This window comes from Pseudorasbora parva, chromosome 25 (genome assembly GCF_024679245.1).
Source record: "Pseudorasbora parva isolate DD20220531a chromosome 25, ASM2467924v1, whole genome shotgun sequence".
In the NCBI taxonomy this organism is placed as follows: Eukaryota; Metazoa; Chordata; class Actinopteri; order Cypriniformes; family Gobionidae; genus Pseudorasbora; species Pseudorasbora parva.
The window spans coordinates 15414661-15430954 of NC_090196.1; the positions used below are offsets into that span (position 1 = coordinate 15414661).

At 38.0% G+C, this 16294-nt stretch overlaps 1 long non-coding RNA gene across 1 annotated transcript in view; it reads left to right on the forward strand.

Annotated features, from left to right (window-relative positions):
- Positions 1 to 2132: 2132 nt before the first annotated feature.
- The window catches only part of LOC137064341 (uncharacterized), a 64008-nt gene continuing 49846 nt past the window's right edge, over positions 2133 to 16294 (forward strand). Inside the window, exon 1 of the long non-coding RNA XR_010901538.1 lies at positions 2133 to 2235. This is a non-coding gene — a long non-coding RNA (uncharacterized lncRNA). The remainder of the gene's footprint in view (positions 2236 to 16294) is intronic.

Consider the following 16294-nt stretch of genomic DNA (forward strand, 5'->3'; position numbering starts at 1 on the left):
CACAGGGTGTGTGTGTGTGCGTGTGTGTGTGTGTGTGTGTGTGTGTGTGTGTGTGTGTGTGTGTGTGTGTGTGTGTGGCTGACAGCCAGAAAACATCTACCGCTTGCTGTGGGATTACTTTGATGTTTGCAACAGCCTTTTTAAATTATTATTTTTTTTATTCAATAGCAAATACTTAATATTTGATCTCCTGTGAAATTAACATATTTTATCCCTTTAGTTTTAAAAGAAATTAAAAAGTAGTAACTTAGAAATGAGAGTGTTTTTCTTCTGTTTGAGATTCTGCTTGTGATCACATTTAAATATGCTTTACATACATGAATTACATATCACCACATAAAGAGTTTAATTACAAAACACTTTCCCTGACTGGATACTTGAGGGAATCCGCAGTCGTATTTTAATACCCAATCATTTCCATGATAATCACCCACAACATATTGACACGCCTCAGCCAGTCCATTCATTTCACTACATAATCGGCCAACGACTCAATGTCATTTAGATGTGAATTTCCTCTCTAGACGTGCTTTATGGGTGCAATAAAACGGTTTTCACGCTGCCTTCTCCTGTTCATTCTTTGGCGAAGAGGCTTTATTTAGATGTTTTAATCATTAGTGTGTTTTGCTGTGTTTGTTTGGTGCTAATTTTTTAATTAAAAATGTTAATTTAACCTCCAGCTAACTTGATTAGCATACCAGAAAGAGGTTCCTCCACTAGATCTTTCTCCTGTTTAGTTTGTGGTCTCTGAGGGTGAGATCCGCTGAAGAGTTGACAATGCATTTCTAACGGCCCCAGCAGGCCTCGTTCCTTTATAGAGAGAAAACCCTAATGAGAGAGAAAGAGGAAGATAGGAATTCAACTGAATAAAGGGCCTAGAATATCCCTCACCTCTCTCCACATAGCCGCTTGGAGATCTTGACTTAGACGGATAAAATGATGGTGTTTTCACGTGGATGATGTTTCCTACACAAAGAAAGGAACGCAATTTTAGCTTTTGCATATATAGAGGAAAAAATAATTCATGAAAATTTAGCATTGTGACTTTCAGAAAATATATATACTTATTGATTCTTTATTTAAAATGTGTTGATAAATGTATTCCTTTTGTTGGTATCACTTTACAATAAAGTCCCATTAGGTAATGTATTAACTAATAATAAGCAATTCATTTGTTACTGTATTTATTCATATTTGTTAATATAAATAAAAATACAGCTGTTCATTGTTAGTTAATGTCAGCTCAGATCCATTAAATAATCTCGATCCAACCTTGGATTGAAATATTGTATTAATAGGCTAAATGTTTAAATTAATATTAACTAAGATTAATAAATGTTCTAGAATTATTTTTCATCATCAGTTCATGTTAGCTATTTTATACTAACCAATGTTAACAGTTACCATTTTGTTTTGTATAGTGGCCTCAATCCCATTATAATTATAGTATTTTTAATTACTATTTCAATTTATATACAATTATTATTATTATTATTTACAAATTAGTGCAATTCTTGCTGTTTATGCATCATAAAAGACGCATGTTTTTTTTTAACCAAATATGAACACAAAAGTGGTTATGAACACTGTTTAATAACTTTTAAGTATAATATAAATCTTTAAATTGTTTTATATTAATAAAGTACAATACATTAAAGTTTTAAGTTGCAAGGAGATTTGGAGATTTTTTTTTTACAATTAGCTAAAATAATATTATACGGGTATAATGGTTACCTCAAAGATTCAGATTTTTTCAGGGGATCTACATTCAGATCACTCGAGGACAAAAATTTCTTCTCAAGTTTATAAGCCTTAAAATTTATTATCATTCTGTGATAATATTGATGAGGACATTACCCCTTTGTGCTGTTTTATGTTTATTGCCAATAAAAGATAAAATACAGACTAAAGGGGGTTAAAACAGTATTTTGTAAAGCAGGCCCGAGATTTACTTCCAGCTCCAGTGACAGATTAATTTCTGTGTCATAAAGAGGAGAGTACCTCTCATATTTTTTCCGTTTTATGTGGATGTACAACATGCTGTTCTTCTCGAAGGCTGGTCCACCGGGACCCGCACTGGATCCGGAGGGAACTCTGACTCTCTCCCGGATTGAAACGACGCAATTTAGCACGGCAAACGCCGACATTCAATCATTCAGATGAGACCTGGAGCCCATGAATGTCAAAGGGAGACCACAGCACCAACAACACGAGGAGACCGTTGAAAACACGCCGGTATGGGAGGAGAAAATGATGGACGTTTTTCAAAATGGCATGTGGTCAAGTGTGTTCAAATATGATTACATTAATCTAATGCTCGGAAAAGGGGATTTGTCTGTGGACTTCAAAGGGAAAACGGTATCACGTAACGTTAGGCCTATTATAAGTTAGCCTATAGGCTATTTTCGTTATACCGTTCATACAGCGATTAAAAACGGTTCACGTGAACGCGTAGCAACTTATTTGCTTAACATTTCTAAACCTTGCCTAGAATAGGAAGAGCAGATTTTTACTATTTCAAACATATTTTTATTCTTACCTTTTATGTTTATTGATAGTAGCAATTTCAGCCTCGGTAGCGTCCTTGAACACGGCCATCGAAACTGTGACGCCAACTTAATATGCACACTAAAAGTTTAATTTTTGTGCAATGGCTGTGTTATAAATAGAAATTTCTCTCAGAAATGATGACCGAGAAATGTATTTGTTACTTGTTTAGACTAAAGTTGCGGGTATCCTTTAATTTCCCTCATAAAGAGCGCTCGTCAAAGACGTTGCTTGTTTTCATTTCCATTTCGACTGTCAGACTCAACGGCCTGCGCCAGTGCTGCAACCTTGTGGTTGTGGATCAACTATTTAGTGCAAATAATAATTATTATTCGGTACATGCTGAAGCCAAAGACTTGTTGAGACTATATTATATTCTTGAACGAATCTTTCTTTTTCATTATTCGAACTGAATCAAACTTTAGTTCCGGGTTGATGACGCAAGACGCAAGACGCAAAAGTAGAGTCGCAAGTAGCACGTCCGACTAAAAAAAGAACCGAATGAGCCGGTTCAAATATCTTTCGAAATTTGCAGAGGATTACCGGAGGACTCAAAAGTAACCAAAAGGAACAGTCTGAACGGAACAAAAATAGTTTTTTCAATTAGCTGTCAAAGTTTACTGAGGATTCGGATGATTGGGTTGGCGATGCAAATCCTATGCAAACCTGAGGAGGCACGTCCTGGAAATGCTTATTATGACTAGTTATTAAATAACATTTGATTAAAACCTGTCAAGAAATGTAAATACATTTTTACTCTAGTTATTGTGCTTGCAGATTATATTTTTAATTATACTACGGGTCGTTTTGAATGCTTCAATCTGATTGGCTGATGAATGTTCTGAGGTGTGCAATTATTTTATGCAATTATTCCCAATTTTTTAAATGTTGTCCCGAAAATTAAACTTAAGCAAAATCTTGTGTAGATTGTCTGATAAACATTAAAAACTGTTTGCAAAGGTTGAGGTGTCCTGCAACCAGCCGGATTCTTTCTATATAGGTTACTTTTAAAGTAACTTTAGACATGTAACATCCGTGTTTATGCATGTCTAGGCTACTCAATATTGGTCAGTCTATAGCCGACATAAAGGATCAGCTAATGAAACCGTAACCACAAACACCATTAACTTAAGTGAATGAGAGGCAATAATCAGAAAAATGCACTCACGCAATTGTGCATTTGTATTCGATTGTATTCGATTGTTTAAATATGCTTTGACACATATTATTTTATTTGAATGTTTTTTTGATATAACATGACACGGAGAAAAGCATGAAAAAAGCATAAAAGAAATGCATAATGACATCAGTGATGGTTAGGGTTAGTCAAGTGCATTGCATTATGAAAAGTAGAGTTGTCAAAAAGTCGGTACTGAAATGTAAAACGATTTAACGATACCTGCATTTCCCTCTAGCATTCTGAGCGCTGATAAATGGATTCTTGAACACCTCTGATTGGCCATTGTGTTCACATACTCAACATAATGTCACAATATGTCTGTGACTGGCTACATTGATTGATGCTCTTCACCGAGCACTTAAACATATACACACAGGAGCGTGTTGAAGAAAGTTGAAAGACTCTGTGAAGAGCATTGAGGAAGAGCTCCTTATATTAGCTACTGCATATTAGCATTTATAATACTTTGCTACTATATACTGTAGAAATGGTAAAACTTGTATGCTAGAACAGCAAATGAAAATGGACCACGCCCGGTTGATTAGCTGCTACACTTGGCTATGTGAATGTCCCTTAAGAGAGCACAGCTGTTCAGACACTAGTAGATGGCAGTCCTCATGAAGGGAGAGCTGTGTAATACAGATTTCGTCCCCTCTTGTCGTCTGTATTGATGCCCGTGGCCTGTCTGACTACTTGTGCAGTGCTGGGTATTTAATTATGGACTAGACTGGGGAAGTTCCCAGTCATAATAGGACAGAGTGTGCATGCTTATGTCAGTGTATGTGTGTGTGATCCCATGTCCTCCAGCTAGCAGTCTTGCTTGTTCTCTGGAAAACAGTTTCTCCACAGGCTAGGCCAGAAGAGCTGCTCAACATCCTCACCAACTACCTAAAACAAAAGCAGTCTGAGAACGCCAGAGTTTGATTAATATTTCCTTAATTCTCATTATTTTATATTTCGGAGATCTCGGTTGTCCCGTGGGTTCATTAGCGGTGAAGTCGGCAGTGCGTATGGTAAACACAGACCCCAGCCTCTGTACTCTAGCCTCTGGGCAGATGGGCTCTGCTGAAGGACTGACGTGTTGAGAGGTGGCCCGTCTCCAGCAGGCGCTCTCTCTCTGGATGGGAAGACAGGGTTGGTGCCTTTGGTGTTGTCATGACAGCTTCTTTTTATGAGGCTCAAACTCAGACAACAGAGGAAGCGCTGCTAAGAGTCATTCTGTCACCACGGCACAGGCTATGACTGAAACAACAGTGATGAAAAACACTGTTGTCCCTTCTGTCTTTGCTTTGGTGACTGCTTATAATTAGTGACTCATGGTTTAATATTACTTAATTGTTCATTTTGTGGAGATAACTATTAGCATTCCCATTATTCTCAATGGCAGCTGCTCATATTGCTAAAGGCCCCAACACTTTATTAACAAAAGTTTTGGAACGCCTGCCTTACATTAACTTTATTGACATCCCATTCTTCCGTAGGGTTTAATACGGAGTAGGCCCACCCTTTGGAGCTATTTCAGCTTCAACTCTTCTGGGAAGGCTTTCCACAAGGTTTAGGAGTGTGTTTATGGGAATTTTTGACCATTCTTCTAGAAAGCACATTTGTGAAGTAAGTGCACTTGGTAATGTAAGGCTTGGATGCAGCCACTCGGCCATGGAAACCCATTCCATAAAGCTCTCTACACACTGTTCATGAGCTCATCTGAAGGCCACACAAAGTTTGGAGGTCTGTAGCTATTGACTCTGCAGAAAGTTGGTCACTTCTGCGCTCTGTGCGCCTCAGCATGTGCTGACCCCGCTGATTTTTTTGTGGCTAGGTTGCTGTTGTTCCCAGTTGCTTCCACTTTGTTATAATACCACTAAAAGTTGATTGTAGAATATTTAGTAGTGAGGAATTTCACAAATGGACTTATTGCACAGGTGGCAACCCATAACGGTACCACTCTTGAATTCACTGAGGTCCTGAGAGTGACCCATTCTTTCGCAAATGTTTGTAGAAGCAGTCTGCATGCCTAGGTGCTTGATTTTATACACCTGTGACCATAGAAGTGATTGGAACACCTTCGATGATTTGGAGGGATGTCCCAATACTTTTGGCAATATAGTGTACTTTATGTAAGCAAAATCGAAGAACAAACTGGTGTGGCCGTTTGTGTTTTTATTAACTCAATATTACATGTTTTTCTATAATACTTTAAAAGTTTTTAAATTTGTATAATAACTTTTTTAAAGGGGGGGTGAAACACTCAGTTTCAGTCAATCTCATGTCAATCTTGAGTACCTATAGAGTAGCATTGCATCCTGCATATCTCCGAAAAGTCTTTTTTTTTTTATAATTATATAAGAAAGATGCGCTGTTCCGAGTCTTTCCGAAAAAAGCCGAGCGGGTGGGGGCGTATCGTGTGAGCGGAGCTAAATAATGACGTGTGCGTGCCGCTGTTATTGTGTTGAGTGCGTCGTAAAGCTGTGTCATCCCTAACAGCGGGAAAAAACTTTATTCAAAATAAAAATATGGCTTTTAATCAGATACAGCCATACATCTATGATCCGGAATCAGACCCAGAGGCTGCAGTTGAACAGGAGCAGCAGCAAAAAACGACTAGAGCAGGACGTCTCTATGTGGTACAAGTTATACACTAACTATATAATATGCTTAGCGACTTGTGTTATTTACATATTTATACTTGAATTATATCGTCGTATTTTTGTCTTTGAAGGTGTACATGTGGGAAGTGCAGTTGTGCACGTGTGTGTGTGTGTTTACGCGTGGTTTGTGTAGACATGGTTTTGCACGGCAGGCTAGTGTTTACATAGAAAGACATGGAATAGTAGCGCATTTGAATGAAGAAGTGCACTTATTTAGTTCAACATATTTCCCCACTCTTTGTGTATTGTTGTTTGGAGTGCTTTTACAATACACAAACATAAAGTTACACATATAGTGGCCAGCTAAACAAATGTACACGCACTACACATCGCATGCTCCATTGATCAATTAACTATACGTGATCATGTTTGGGCTACTTGATGGGCATAGGCAAAAACACAGACATTTGAAGCAGTCTCACTCACAGCCTGCGGTACTAACGTTGGGACCTTTATCGTTGGGACTGCTCCATCCTTCAGCATTAGGCGATCGGAAAATCCGGCGTCGAGCTGGGCCTTGTTTATGAAACAGTCGGCACCGAAATGCAGTGAACAGACATAAACCTTTGCGCAACTCAGTTGCTGATCCGGAAAAGCAAATTCCATCCACTGTTGCCTTAACGCGGGGTTTTTTGGCAATCTGTACAGGACTGTCTTGGTCTGGCAACCAAAAACGCACTTTTTTGGTGACATTGTTAATTTCTTGAAGTCACATCACCTGTGCAGCGCAGCTTACGAGCCCCGCTTTGATGGGCGTAGCCTGTTGCTTTCGCTCTCTCTCTCACGCTCTTCCGGTAGAATTGTCCGTACGGCCCAAACAAGGAAATTCCGACCTTTTAACGTCAAGTGGACCCATGATCGCAAAAAACTTGCCGAAACTTATGACTAACCGGAAGTAGTATTTTTGACAAAGAAATACTCCCATCAAACGTCCACCTTAACTTTTGAAACTTTGTCTATGTTTAGTATGGGATTCCAAGTCTTTAACAGTGTAAAAAGATCAGTATGCATGAAACAGCATTTCACCCCCCCCCCCTTTAAGTCATGTCAGCTGACACCTTCGTCTTCTATTGTGTTAGTTTAGCAAAATCATCCGCTGAAATATTTCAAACATAGATATGCATATCTAACTTGCTCTTCAGTCAACTTGCTTTGAATGTTCACGGACCGCCCCAATATGGCGGATGGCCTTCGTTCAGTGGCACATTGAAACAGCTGCTAATGCTAATACTAACCAGCTAAACTGTGACTTCATACACTCTAAAAAATGCTGGGTTAAATGTTTTTTGAAAATATTGGGTTGAAAATGGACAAACCCAGAAATTGGGTTGTTTGAACCGAGTGAATGGACCCATTCAAACCCAATTTCTGGGTTTGTCCATTTTCAACCCAACTTGAGTTGTTTTTAACCCAGCATTTTTTTAGTGTGGACAGCAATTTTGAAGTTGAGATGAAATGGAAGTAGCAACAGTTCTTTTTTCCACACAAACTTTTTTATGCACAAATCGTTGACTGCTATTGTCAAATTTCAATATAATTTATTGGCAACAATAGCTGGGTTTCCATCCAAACGTGAAACAATTTTTTCCAATGTTCGCAAAAAACGGTGCAAAATAGGTGCATTACCATCTAGTTGTTCGAGCAGATTACGGTGGTATTGGCAACCTAGAAGCCAACAGTAAAATAGCCAAAACAGCCGATAAGTCACTTAATTGGGTTTAATGTTAAAATGTGTCAGAATTTATTCGAGATTTTGTTAAACATTTTGAATAAACATTTTGTGGTGGAAAAAATCCAAAATTTGGTGTTTCCATCACTTGTTTCTGATACTTCAAAATACACATAAAAACAAGGTGATAGGAACATGGTTATTGGTTCTGTGAAGAACATCAATAGAACCTTACTTTTTCCATTGCACAAAAAGTTGCAATAAAGTATTCCTTCAATTAATAAAATGTTTTTCACCACAAGGAAAACGTTGTTCTTTTTAAGAATGTTAGCTGGAAGATTAATTGGGGAACCAATGCTTCTATGGCCTCACTGTCTGTGAAACACCATTTTACACCAGAATACAGCAAAGACACCCTCTACATTTGGCTAGACACTTTAGGAAATGTGTAATGTATATTTTAATATTCTTAATTGTATTTGCTGGACTGGTATAATAGAAATCGATTGGCATATGTGTTGATTGAAGCACGGTGCTATGTCTCTTAATGTGATGTGAAACCAAACTATACTACTTTAGCCAAAGAAAGGAAAATGGCTGGAAACACTAACTTGTCTTGATGTGCTGAACAAAGAAAGGGTGGGTTCGTTGGATTCCTTTAGTGAGTGTGATCAGCACTATGTAATGCTTTAGGCCTGTCTGTTTGAGGGCTGCTACAGGGAGCCCCGTCTTTCTCCCTTGTGCGCTGACGCTTTGAGATCTCCCTGTGGCAAAGCCTGGGTTCATCCTCTCTCTTTCTCTAGCTCGCTCTGCCTCAGCCTCTTTTCAAGCCGCGAGCAGTGCTATAGCAGCGGTACTGCACACTGAAGACTTGGAGAAAAGGAGTCTTTTTTCCAAAGGTTTGCAAAATAGAGAAGCCTGAGTGTTGTTTGGACTGGTTGAAATTGTTCAGTATTTCGCTAAAGGCTCAGTGAGATGCTCTTTTTTCAGTCTAAATCTATTAAAAAAAAAAAAAAAACATACCTTAAAATGCAATTTATACAGACAGTGAATAGACCTTGTCTATTATGAATATATCAGTTTAATTTACAATATGTTAAGGTGGTTAACTGTTCTAAAATTGTAATGACAGGGGGAAAGACAATCAAAAGGATGAAATTCTTTAAACTAAAAGGTTGCCATAATATTTTATCATTTAATGAAAATGAGTTTTTAAATCTGTTCAAAGGATTAATTAATCCAAAAATTTAAATTCATTAATTACTCATCCTCATGCCGCTCGACACCCGTAAGACCTCCGTTCATCTTCGGAACACAAATGAAGATATCTTTGTTGAAATCTGATGGCTCAGAAAGGCTTTCATTGACACCAATGACATTTCCTCTCTCAAGACCCTTAAAGACACTAAAGATGTCGTTCAAAGTCCATCTCACTACAGTGGTTCTACAATAAATTTATGAAGCAACAAAAATAGTTTTTGTGTACAAAAAAACGAACAAAATAACAACTTATATAGCGATGGCCGATTTCAAAACACCATTTCCTGCAGGATCTGAGCTTAATGAATCAGTGTATCGAATCATGTTTCCGATCACAATTCATGATTCCAAACTGCTGAAATCACCTGAATTTGGCGATCCAAACCGCTGATTCGTTACACTGATTCATAACGGTTCGAAGCTTTGTGAAGGTGATTTGAAATCGGCCATCACTATATAACTCATTAGTCATTAATTACTTACCCTTATGTCGTTCAAAACCCGTAAGACCTCCGTTCATCTTCGGAACAAAAATTATGATATTTTTGTTGAAATCCAGTGGCTCAGACCGACTCAGACAGGCCTTCATTGACACTAATGTCATTTCCTTTTTTAAGACTCATAAAAGGCACTAAAGACGTTGTTACAAAGCCCATCTCACTACAGTGGCTCTACAATCATTTTATGAAGCGACGAAAATAGTTTTTGTGTGCAAAAAAAAAGAAATAACTATATAGTGATGGGCCAATTTCAAAACAAAGTTTTGTACGGTTATGAATCAGCGGATTGATTCATAATTCGGATGGCATGTCAAACTGGCAAACCGCTGAAATCACGTGACATTGGCGATCCGAATCATGATTCGGGAAACTGATCCATAACCGTTCGAAACTTTGTTTTGAAATCAGCCCATCACTATATAAGTCGTTATTTAGTTGTTGTTGTTTTTTGCACACTAAAACTATTCGGTCTGAGCCATGGGATTTCAACAGAAATGTCTTCATTTGTGTTCCGAAGATGAACGGAGTTCTTACGGGTACAACGACATGAGGGTAAGTAATTAAAGGAAGTGTATGTAAGATTGTGGCCAAAACTGGTACTGCAAGCACTTTCAAATGACTGTAGTGTATCTAAAAAAATATTATTTTTAATGATTCTCCCAAAAGCAAGGCTTCATCAGATCTTTGTATGTAATTTTAGTTTTCTATTTGGAAAAAAAAGATATCAAGAATATTACCTGATTTTCTATATAGTGTGAAAAAAAATGACTGCAGTCTGCCAGTCTGGCACAAAAACTCTTGGCTTCTTTTCCATTTTGTGTGTTCTGGTCATGCGGTGCAGTCAGTGTCGGTAGGTGGGAAGGTGGCCCAAAGCCAGCGGCGCTAATCATGATTGCCCGTGAAGTGGCTCTAATCATCTGTTCAGCTGCCACGACTCTCCGGCTTGTTTGTTCAAGCCAGCGACTCGCTGCGTGCTGTGTACAGACAAGATATTTGTAATTGTAACTTCTTGAGAACTGGTTAAGGCAAACATTACGGGAGGTTGCATATTAATACAAGCTTCTTTGCTATTCAATTTCCTGAGTGATTCAGGGGTAATTAGTGCAGGCTGGAAAAATGCATTTGGAGTCAGAGTTTAACCCGAAAAGATGGCCATAGCGGTTTCTGTTTGTTCAAATCCTCAAACTGTGTCTTGATATTAAGAACGATTCTTTAACAAATAGCATATCTTACCAAAGGAATATTGGTAGAAAAAAGGCGTCCATTTTACCTTGTGTAAATCTCACAAAAATGTCACATTTCATCTTATTCATTTAATAAATGAATTATTTGCGTAACATCAGAGATGCCAGTAACGCATTACTTTAATCTGGCTACATTTTTCCAGTAACGAGTAATCTAACGAGCTACTATTTCAAAACCAGTAATCAGATTAAAGTAATTTATCCAAGTCACTGTGAGTTATTTATATGCTTATATATGAATATATATATATATATATATATATATATATATATATATATATATATATATATATATATATATATATATATATATATATATATATATATATATATATATATATATATATATATATATATATATATGCTTTCTTGCGTCTTGGGGAGAATATATTTCAGGAAATATTTTTTATGTTCAATTTAAAATGTCAGGAGATACATTGTTGACGTTACTGTTAAAAATACACTTCCAATAAAGTGAGTGTTGGCAAAAACGGTTGTGGCGGCAGGGGTGTTGTCGGCTGCTGAATGTAATAAAGAACTTGTAATCTTACTTGGTTACTTTTAAAATCAAGTAATCTGTAAAGTAACTAAGTTACTTTTTAAAGGAGTAATCAGATTACTTTTTCAAAGTAACTGTGGCAACACTGAGTAACATTTATGCTATATATGATTTATATATATATATATATATATATATATATATATATATATATATATAATTGTATATTATTTAATAAATTAATATTGTAATGTATAAAAAAACCTTGCTGAGGAACACAAAACATCCTCCTTTCAGTCTCCTTGTGTTTCTGCATGTGTGAATTTTACCATCTGCCACTAAACCTCTAACCTGTGAATGCAGTCGGATTGGGCCAAAGTGCTTTTAATACACGATTGTCACGCTACCTTAATCCCGTCTCCTGAAGACGGGCCCGTCGCCAGTGTCCTTGTGAGGCCATGCGCTAGACTGCTTCAGCCATTCCCACACACACACACCGCAGTCCCGTCATGCAAAAGATGGAAATCTGCCCCGCATCCACTCAAGCATGAGCCAAATGTCAGCCGCAAGCCAGTGAGAGAGAAGAGTACTGCGTATTAATTAGTCCTCTAAAACATTTCATTTTAGCTATATGACAAACAATCCTGAAGATCTCTTATCGCTGTTAATGTGCTGGAGTTCTTGTCAGGTATACAAAAAAAAGAATGCAATATAGGCTACTTGCTTTATGAGTCATTTTGAGACTCTCTTGTAACTCCTAAGGGAGTTCAGTTATAGAATTCAGTTGCCACTCTGGTGACACTCATTTTGTGTGTGAACGCTACTAAATTTAGCTCCAAACTGTACTGGCAGCCATATTCTGTGCTGTGTGAATGTAACTGTATAATTATGGGTTTAGTGTCTGCAGTGACCTGTAGCTGTTTCAGAGCTGAGTGTTGTTGAATATGTAGCTAGCTAAACTCAGCAACACTTTCATTGAAGGAGGGACATGAGCCATGACTAAGGACCTTGGCTGTGGGCTTTTTTGACTTGAGGCCATAACAACCGCGTAGCAATACGCTAAAAAAATAAGATTGAATGACGTTGGTTTAATTTTATAAAATATTTTTTGAATTGTATAGGTAACTAAGCACAGCATTTATTTTCATTTAGTTGTACATTTATTTGAATATCAGATTTTTGTTTGTCTCAAGACATCTTATTGGATGTTTTTTTTAACAGTAATACTGTTAAATATGATTACAATTTAAAACAAATTTTGTATTTGAATATACAGGTCCTTCTCAGAAAATTAGCATAGGTGATATGTGTTTAAAAATTAAACTTTCATATATTTTAGATTCATTGCACACCAACTGAAATATTTCAGGTCTTTTATTGTTTTAATACTGATGATTTTGGCATACAGCTCATGAAAACCAAAAATTCCTATCTACATTTTTTTGCATATTTCATCCGACCAATAAAAGAAAAGTGTTTTGAATACAAAAAAAGTCAACCTTCAAGTAATTATGTTCAGTTATGCACTCAATACTTGGTCTGGAATCCTTTTGCAGAAATGACTGCTTCAATGCGCCGTGGCATTGAGGCGATCAGCCTGTGGCACTGCTGAGGTGTTATGGAGGCCCAGGATGCTTCGATAGCGGCCTTAAGCTCATCCAGAGTGTTGGGTCTTGCGTCTCTCAACTCTCTTCACAATATCCCACAGATTCTCTATGGGGTTCAGGTCAGGAGAGTTGGCAGGCCAATTGAGCACAGTAATACCATGGTCAGTAAACAATTTACCAGTGGTTTTGGCACTGAGAGCAGGTGCCAGGTCGTGCTGGAAAACGAAATCTTCATCTCCATAAAGCTTTTCAGCAGATGGAAGCATGAAGTGCTGCAAAATCTCCTGATAGCTAGCTGCATTGACCCTGCCCTTGATAAAACACAGTGGACCAACACCAGCAGCTGAATGACATGCAAAATTTGAGCAACAGTCCAGTGCTGCTCCTCTGTAGTCCAGGTCAGGCGCTTCTGCTGCTGTTTCTGGTTCAAATGTGGCTTGACCTGGGGAATGCGGCACCTGTAGCCCATTTCCTGCACACGCCTGTGCACGGTGGCTCTGGATGTTTCTACTCCAGACTCAGTCCACTGCTTCCGCAGGTCCCCCAAGGTCTGGAATCGGTCCTTCTCCACAATCTTCCTCAGGGTCCGGTCACCTCTTCTCGTTGTGCAGCTTTTTTGCCACACTTTTTCCTTCCCACAGACTTCCCACCGAGGTGCCTTGATACAGCACTCTGGGAACAGCCTATTCGTTCAGAAATGTCTTTCTGTGTCTTACCCTCTCGCTTGAGGGTGTCAATGATGGCCTTCTGGACAGCAGTCAGGTCGGCAGTCTTACCCATGATTGCGGTTTTGAGTAATGAACCAGTCCGGGAGTTTTTAAAAGCCTCAGGAATCTTTTGCAGGTGTTTAGAGTTAATTAGTTGATTCAGATGATTAGGTTAATAGCTCGTTTAGAGAACCTTTTCATGATATGCTAATTTTTTTAGATAAAAGACCTGAAATATTTCAGTTGGTGTGCAATGAATCTAAAATATATGAAAGTTTAATTTTTTTTATTATTATATTATGGAAAATAATGAACTTTTTTCACATATGCTCATTTTTTGAGAAGGACTTGTATTTAAAATGAAATTATTCTAGTGATGCAGGGCTGATTTTTTTTCACTCCAGTTTTCAGGGTCACACGATCCTTCAGAAATGATTCTAATATGTTTATTTGCTGCTGCTTAATATTTTTGTGGAAACAGTGATGCAATTTGTTTCTCAGGACTCGCTGATGAATATAAAGTTAAAAAGAACAGCATTCATTTGACATAGAAATAGTTTGTAACATTATAAACATCTTGACGGACGTCTAGACAGATAGATAGATAGATAGATAGATAGATAGATAGATAGATAGATAGATAGATAGATGGATGGATGGATGGATGGATGGATGGATGGATGGATGGATGGATGGATGGATGGATGGATGGATGGATGGATGGATGGATAGATAGATAGATAGATAGATAGATAGATAGATAGATAGATAGATAGATAGATAGATAGGGACGGATGGATTGATAGGTAGATAAATCAATGAGGGAAGGATGGACGGATGGATCGAGGGAGGGAGGCACAATAAATTCAAAGTTTTGAAAAAGAATCTGTTAATTCACTGCTGCTTGCTCTATCTCATCACTTTGAAAAGAAGAAGGGGGTTGGGCGGGAGGAATTCATGGCTTACAACACGTTTCCCATGTGACACTTAACCTATGGAGCTTTTGGATTCTCTCTGATCATTCAGTGTTTGGTACATGTTAATTAACCCTAGGGCATAGTAGAGCGTTACAGCTTTGAAGAAGGAAATATCAGAGACATCAAGAGGTGAAATAAAAGGAAGAGACAAAAATATCTTTATCTCTAGCAGTTGTTTTTAACGGCTATACCCGGCTTACTGTATTCTTGACTGGCTTGATTCGGCAGAGGAATGTGCAGTTTGAAAGTACAATGTTCTTGAAGGTGTGTTGCAAGTACGTAGAAGAAACAAGTGGAAGAGTTCGTGAAAGTTGTGCTCCATGCGAGCAGAAATAATATGCTTTGACATAGACATTTTTTGTCCAATGAGATCTTGGCTATTGCAGTTTTGGAAAATTTGCTGTATTTCCACTTGACATCCTCAAAACACATTGCCATCCATCAAACTCTCCGTCAGAGCTGTGTAAGGGCACTTAAACGTAGCTTGGACAGACTGACCTGCGTGTGTGGCTTTCAGCAATGCAAATGAGCATAGAAATGTATCCAAAAATTATTCCTTGCCTATAGCCATCACACAAACTATGGGAGAAATATTTGTCTGTGTCTTCTTCTTTCTTTGCCGCTGGCAGACATGGTGCCCTTTTCCCCTGCCTGAAAAACACAAAGCAAACTTTCGTTTTCAGAGAAGGGTGTGCAGAACTACACTCCTGAAAGTTTACAGATTAGCTCGAACTTGTGTATTAAATGGATATTTTTTTTGTCCATACACAGGAAGTCAAGGGTAACCAAAACTGTTACAATTTTCTTTTGTGCTCTTTAGAAGAAAGTTATACAGGTTTGGAATGACAATGACATTAGGGTGAGCAAATGTTGAAATATGAATTATTTGGGAAAACTATCCCTTTAATTCTTTGCACGCTCTGTAAATCCTTGCAACTGCACACACACACACACACACACACTTAAAAACACTCGCTCCTAAGCAAATGCATAGCAATGCGAGCATAGCAAGCCACTCAAAATACCGTAGCTACTGCAAAATGCTACCCCTTCGGTTCAGACAACTGTATTTCTGCAGATATATTTTTTTATATTCATCATTCAAAAAGGAAACCCACGCTCCAGGCCACAGATAACAAACCATAAACAAATCAGCGCGCGCTTATTTGTTTGAAAATCAATCCTGCTGATCACGTTCTTTATTATGATCCACTCATGTTAATACTAAAGATTTCGGCCAACACTCTGTAAGGTGACATAAAATTTGAACAGTCTTATATCTGTATCGTTTTGACTTTTGCTTGTTGTTTATTTCTCATTATTCTCATCACAGACTGTGATTTTGCTAAGCTGAACAGTTAATCAAACCCCTAGCTGGCTACCATTACACCATAAACCGCACTCCCATCCGGGTCACGGCACCACTACTCCAATTATTCTTGCACCGTTCCAAGCA